Raw genomic sequence first — 6,504 nt, forward strand, 5'->3', positions numbered from 1 at the left:
CACTGCTACAAGCTAAAGATAGAGGGTCACTTTTCCAACTCTGACCCTCGACGCATGTGGCAGGGCATCCAGGCCATCAGTGACTACAAACCCCCCCACTCCACCCCCGCAGCCACTGATGTCAACTTCCTGAACGAGCTAAATCACTTTTATGCTTGCTTTGAAAGAGACAACAGAGAAACTGCCACCAAGCTCAAACCCTCAGCTGACCACCCACCAATCACACTCTCCTCCACAGATGTCTGCAAGTCACTGAGCCGGATCAGCGCGCACAAGGCTGCTGGACCAGACAACATCCCTGGTCGTGTGCTCAGGGCATGTGCGGAGCAGCTCGCTGGGGTTTTTACAGACATTTTCAACCTGTCTCTTGCCCAAGCAGCTGTACCTTCATGCTTTAAACGCACTTCCATTGTGCCAGTGCCAAAACACTCTAGCCCGAGGTGCCCTAATGACTACCGCCCTGTAGCACTCACACCCATCGTTATGAAGTGCTTTGAGCGGCTGGTCCTGGAACACCTAAAAGACTCTATACCATCCACATTGGACTCACACCAGTTTGCCTACCGCAGCAATAGGAGCACAGAGGATGCCGTTTCCATGGCACTGCACTCTGTGCTCACCCATCTGGACAATAAGAACACTTACGCATGCTGTTTGTTGACTTCAGCTCAGCATTCAACACTGTAATCTCAACCAAGTTAATAGCCAAACTTGGAGACCTGGGCATCAACACTTCAATGTGTAACTGGATTTTGGACTTCCTTTCAGGATCTTCCGGACCAGGACCAGTAGACTAAAGAACAGTTTTTTCCCCAGAGCTGAACTCAAACCCCCGTTGATCCACTTCCCTCATATACTGATAACTCTCCTACCTCACATCTGCCTTCACTTTGTTATTTGCACTACCGACTGTTTATTACAGTAACAACTGTTTACTTATGCATCTTGCACTACCATACCTTAACAGGATTATGCTAATTTGTACTGCCAACTGTTATTTACAGTACCAACTGTTTACATTTGCATTTTGCACCGTACTTCTAACTGTAATATGCAACCCCTTTCCACTGCACTTTTACACTTTTTTCAGATAGCTTCTGTCCATAATTTATTGCACTACCTTAATCCAATGCTATATTCCTCATCTTAGCCTAACATATCATTGTATACCTCTATCTGTAAAATTCTGTTTATAGTAATAGCCATCTGTATATTTATTCACTGTACATATTCACCTGTAAATTCTGTTTATAGTAATAACCATCTGTATATTTATATATATATATATATATATATATATATATATATATATATATATATATATATATATATATATATATATATATATATATATATATATATATATATATATATATATATATATATTCAGTACATATCCATGTCCTGCACTTATGCAAACGTTGTATATCCTGCACTTGCTGCTATTGCACTTCTGGTTAGACCTAAACTGCATTTTTTTGCCTTGTACTTGTACTTGTGTAATGACAATAAAGTTTAATCTAATCTAATCTAATCTAATCTAATATTACCAAAAGTTTTAGGACGCCTGCCTTTACACGCACATGAGCTTTAATGCCATCCCATTCTTAATCTTCATCCCAAAGGTGTTCTATCGGGTTGAGGTCAGGACTCCAGTTCCTCCACACCAAACTCCTCATCCATGTCTTTATGGAGACGCTTTGAGCACTGGAGCAGTCATGCTGGGACAGGAAGGGGCCGTCCACAAACTGGGCCCACAAAGTTGGGAGCATGAAATTGTCCAAAATGTCTTAAAGCATTAAGAGTTCCTTTCACTGGAACGAACCCCTGAAAAACAACTCCACCCCATAATCCCCCTCCACCAAACAAAGCACAGTGCAGAGTCCAGTGGCGGCGCACTTTACCCCACTGCATCCTAGAACATGAACATGTTTTGATATTGGAGTATGTCATGGTTTTGCATTCAGAAGAAAGTCACTTGTTTTTTTGTTTTTTTTGTTTTTTAAAAAAGGTAATCAGTTACATCAAATTTTTAAAGTTAAGAAATGTAAAGTTTAAGGAAGCAAAACTGCCAGATTTTTATTTTGTACTGATACATTTGAATTGCTCTTAACTTGAAATATTTGAGTAAGCTAATTCATACATTTAACTTAAAGGAGGATTCTAATGCTATTTCCTCATTCTGCCTTATTTACACTGATCAAGAGTTGATTCTCATGATAAACATGGACAACGTTTCAAAACACGAGTTTCTGTGCCAAATACACTCCTTCAGGATTCACACAAGCTTCGGGAGTTTTTTTTGAGTATGGCCCTGTATGACATCATAAAGGACGGAACTCCTTATATGGGCACCAATGTTCCCTCTAAGCACTCGTGATGCCGCGCGTGCGCAGGAAGAATAAAATGCCGCGCAGACAACAGATGAGAAACGTGGGGAGAAATCCATTTGATTGTAGTTTAAATGAGAAATAATTGCAATTGGCTTGATTAAGTGCTGGAAATAACAGATGATGGACACAGCACGGTAACAAAACACACATTTACAGTTACAGAAGTAATTAAATAGATCTCTAATAGCTAAATATGTGAACTCTTTTATAGATATCTAAACATCCCTGAAACCCAAACCACACACACATCTATCTAAACTGTGTGTTACTGAGGTGTGTAGAGTTTGCGCTGCACTTGTGGTGTGTGTGCATGTTTGTTTTTTTTCTTAAACAAATTGAAGCATTTAAACTGATATAATATACTATCAGTTTAAATACTTCCATTCGTTTGTATATTATATTATAGGCTATTATAATTGTATTATAGTGCAAGCCTAATAAAGAATTGATCTCACTCGGGGATTGTTTAGGGATCCTTGCCATTAAAGCGTTTGAAAACCCCTGATATAGAAAATCTTGGCAATTCATAATCAATAAACAAACATTTAATATAGATGCTTTAATGCTGCCTGTTGCCAATAAATAACTGTACAAAAACACATCTCAGTGTAAGCGCTTGATTATTTTCATATTATATTATATTATATTATATATTATATTATATGAATTATATTATATTATTATAAAGAACTGAAGTGTCCTGGGGGAGATTTTAATAGTATGTATTGGTAAAGAATTTAACAGCGCTTTAAAATGTGCTTAATTTAGTGACTTCTGAATTAACGTTTTTTTATTTTATTATCACTATGTTACATCAATGTTTAAATAAAATAGAAATGGCATATTAAAGTTAAAAGTTATAACTGGATGATGAAACCACTTTTTTGTGTGTGTTTATGTGCGCTCTACAGGTAAAGAATGTTTTTGCTCAGGTGACCAAAATGTCCACCCAAACCGAGAAACAATTTGCTCAGCGAGAAAAGAAATTAGAGGGAACATTGATGGGCACTTCTCCCGGAGGAGCGTGCACACACACACATACACACACACACACACACACATCACCCAGAGCAAGAGCGTGTCCATCAGCGAGCTTCGTTCGGGTTATGGGAGCCGTCTGCGGCGCTGACGTTGTGTTTTTAGACACGAGATCAACAATGTCACTAAACATTAATCTGGCAAATTAATTTAAAAAACACTTAATTTTAACATTCATGCTCCTCTGCGAGTGTCATGGCAAAGCATGCTGGGATATATAAACCCCAGCCCAGTTTCAGATGAATTTTATAAAACTCAAAACAATGAAACAATTCAGAGGACTAAAAATGTGTCCGTTTTATGAACTCAAAAGAAGAAGAAAGTTCTAAGTACTCATGCGAGCTTATTTGATTGAACTGATTTGTTTAATTTAAGTTGGCTCAACTCAAACCCGTGAACTATGGCTGACTGTGAAATCTTGTGTACGTGGATTTGGTCTTTCTTCGTCGTGGCCACGCTCCAGGACCTAAAGGAACACGTTAATCGAGATGAACAGCATTGTTATGTGATGTCACATGATTGTAAAGGGCGGGTGTATCAGACTATAAACGAGCAGCCGTTTACCAGCTTCTCACTTCAAATGACACACCAAACCGACTTCTTCAAGAAAGACAACTTTACTATAGATACAAAAACGGTCATCGGGCAGGAGTTTCTGAGAAACACAGGTCCACTGATTAAGAGAGACGCAACTGTAGGCCGACAGACTGAGTCTATCGATCCAAGGGAAAGTGTTGTCTTGGTGGCTCCTGCCCCGGGAACAGCGAAATCAACCATGATGAGTTACTTGAGTCAGTGTGGACTACAGTGCTGATGGATTTCCCCTAATTTCTCTTTTCTGATTTCCGTTCTAGAGCTCTTTGCCAGAAGAATCTTCTTCGAGTTCCCTGTAAGTATATTCGCTGATTGAGATGCATCTTGTGCTTCCTGTTATTATCGTGGTTTAAAGCAATTCGTTTTGAATGTGGGAGAAAACTAGTTCATTTTAAACCTTTACTCGATTTTCAACAATTTTTTTTTAAATGCGACCCCCTTTTTACAAGTAAAAGAGTGTCAGTAGGGCTGCATGATTATGACCAAAATCATAATTGTCGATTATTCCCTTGAAATTGTAATCTCATTTGTCATCGAATGATGTTTTGAATAGTGTTATACCATAGTTTGAAGCAACTTCAATGCCATATTTTTATATAAAAATAAAAAACAATATATTTTTTTTAATTAACTCTTTCTTTTAATATTTGCAGAACACATAAAGAGCCACCGGATTTGAAAATATACCGACCAAATATAATCAATGGGTAAGTTCACATATAAACATATTTTGTAAGTGTATAAAACATTTGACCGCACATAAACAGGTCAGATGATAAAGATACTTTTAACACAGTTTATTATAATAACACCAGTAGTAGGGAATGTGTTTATGTGTGATGATTGTGTGTTTCATTTACATAAGCATTCTGCTATTTATTATATTGTGTATAATTTTGCCTTTTTTTTATAGATCTATTTCCAGAACTGAATCGCGTGTGGAGATGGATAATGGAGATTTTATCATAAAAATGATTGGTTCAAAGATCTTTTATAAAGACTACTATAATATAAATCCAACCTTGGAATATTTGCCATATCAATTTCAAAATTTAAAGAACTATGATATTAAGCTAAAAGATTTAAAAGATATCTATAATGAAATTTTTAATCAGTGTTTTAATTATCTTGATAAATACGTACAGGATTGTATTACAGGAGAGGATAAGAAACAGATTGCCTTTGTGTTTTTTAGAAAAAAAGATGGATCAATTGACTTTAGTAGTATTAAAGTTATAAAACTAAAACCAAATGCGCATACTGAAGATGAAATATTTCCACTAATGCAAGAAATTTTTAATGAAAGTCACTGTGATTATTCTGAAATGTATATCTTCTCTACAAATAGCCCATGTTTAGCCAGGACAAAATGTGTGCCCTGCATGATCACTGCTTTTTTTTGGGCATATTGGTTAAATAAGAAGCATGGCATAAAAATTATTATTGGATATAGTAAAAGTTACGGCCTAAATGGCTCATATCAAAAAAATGTGATTAAAGATTGGATTTCTATTTTTAATTTGCAAACATTTGAAAGCAAAGATATAAATAAGGCCGCCTGCCTTCCACAAAGGAAAATTGACAAGGAAAATGTAATCCCAGTTTACACACAAAATATTACAGAAGAAAAAGTTACTAAACCAGTTAGAAAAAAGTTAGACAAACCACAAGAAATTACAAAAAAATATATATGTAATTTTAAGAAAACTTTTCCAGAAATCGACAATTCTAATATTTACAATGAACTTAATAAAATTAAACAAAATTTGTTCAAGAATCTGAAATTAGATAATAAAAATAAATATTCTTTTGATGATTTTACTAAAGGTGGTAGCTAAAGGTTTGACAAATATTCCAAAAAAATACAAGCTCTTTTGAGATATGATGAAAATGTTTCTGCAAAAGTCTGCAAACATCTCCACACGCTTTTCTTTCGCTGGTGGGATGAACAACTGAAAGCATCCAGCAAATTGTTAAATCAGAAACTCAAGAATTATCCTTTGCATCTTTTTTTTATGGAAATCGAGGAAATTCAAAAGAAATTGGGTAGACATTTTTTTGAAATTGGCATGACTTTGAATTAGAGTAAATGTGCAATTGTGTCCTAAATAAAAATGTAAATTTGGCTCCAACCTTGTTGTTGTGCATTCTCTCTTTATTTCTGTTGATGAACACGTTTAGTGAGTTTCCCAGGAATCTCCTGATCGATCCGATGTGTCCAGTGTCCAAACAGAAGAATCAGAGTCTGGTTTCAGAGAAGAGCTGCAGCAACTAACGGAAGGGACGAGGACTACTATATATGCTATATACTATATATGCAGAGTTTTCTGTTGGAAATGTCTTTAAACATGTCCTGAAGTCAATCCTCATCACAGCAGTGTTATGTCTCAAAGGACTTTCCTATAAAAAGTGACGCTTTTTAAAACAATGTTTTCACATGAAAATGATCCTCAGAACTGAATGAGAACATGATCAGATT

At 36.1% G+C, this 6,504-nt stretch overlaps 1 long non-coding RNA gene across 1 annotated transcript; it reads left to right on the top strand.

The window, feature by feature from the left end:
• The first annotated feature begins 4,002 nt into the window (after nt 1-4,002).
• LOC307134003 lies at nt 4,003-6,155 on the top strand. Its single transcript, XR_013817508.1, has 3 exons — nt 4,003-4,320; nt 4,679-4,732; nt 4,939-6,155. It is a non-coding gene; the product is annotated as an uncharacterized lncRNA (long non-coding RNA).
• Nucleotides 6,156-6,504: the final 349 nt, after the last annotated feature.

Source organism: Gobio gobio (assembly GCF_949357685.1).
Source record: "Gobio gobio genome assembly, chromosome: 11".
Taxonomy (NCBI): domain Eukaryota; kingdom Metazoa; phylum Chordata; class Actinopteri; order Cypriniformes; family Gobionidae; genus Gobio; species Gobio gobio.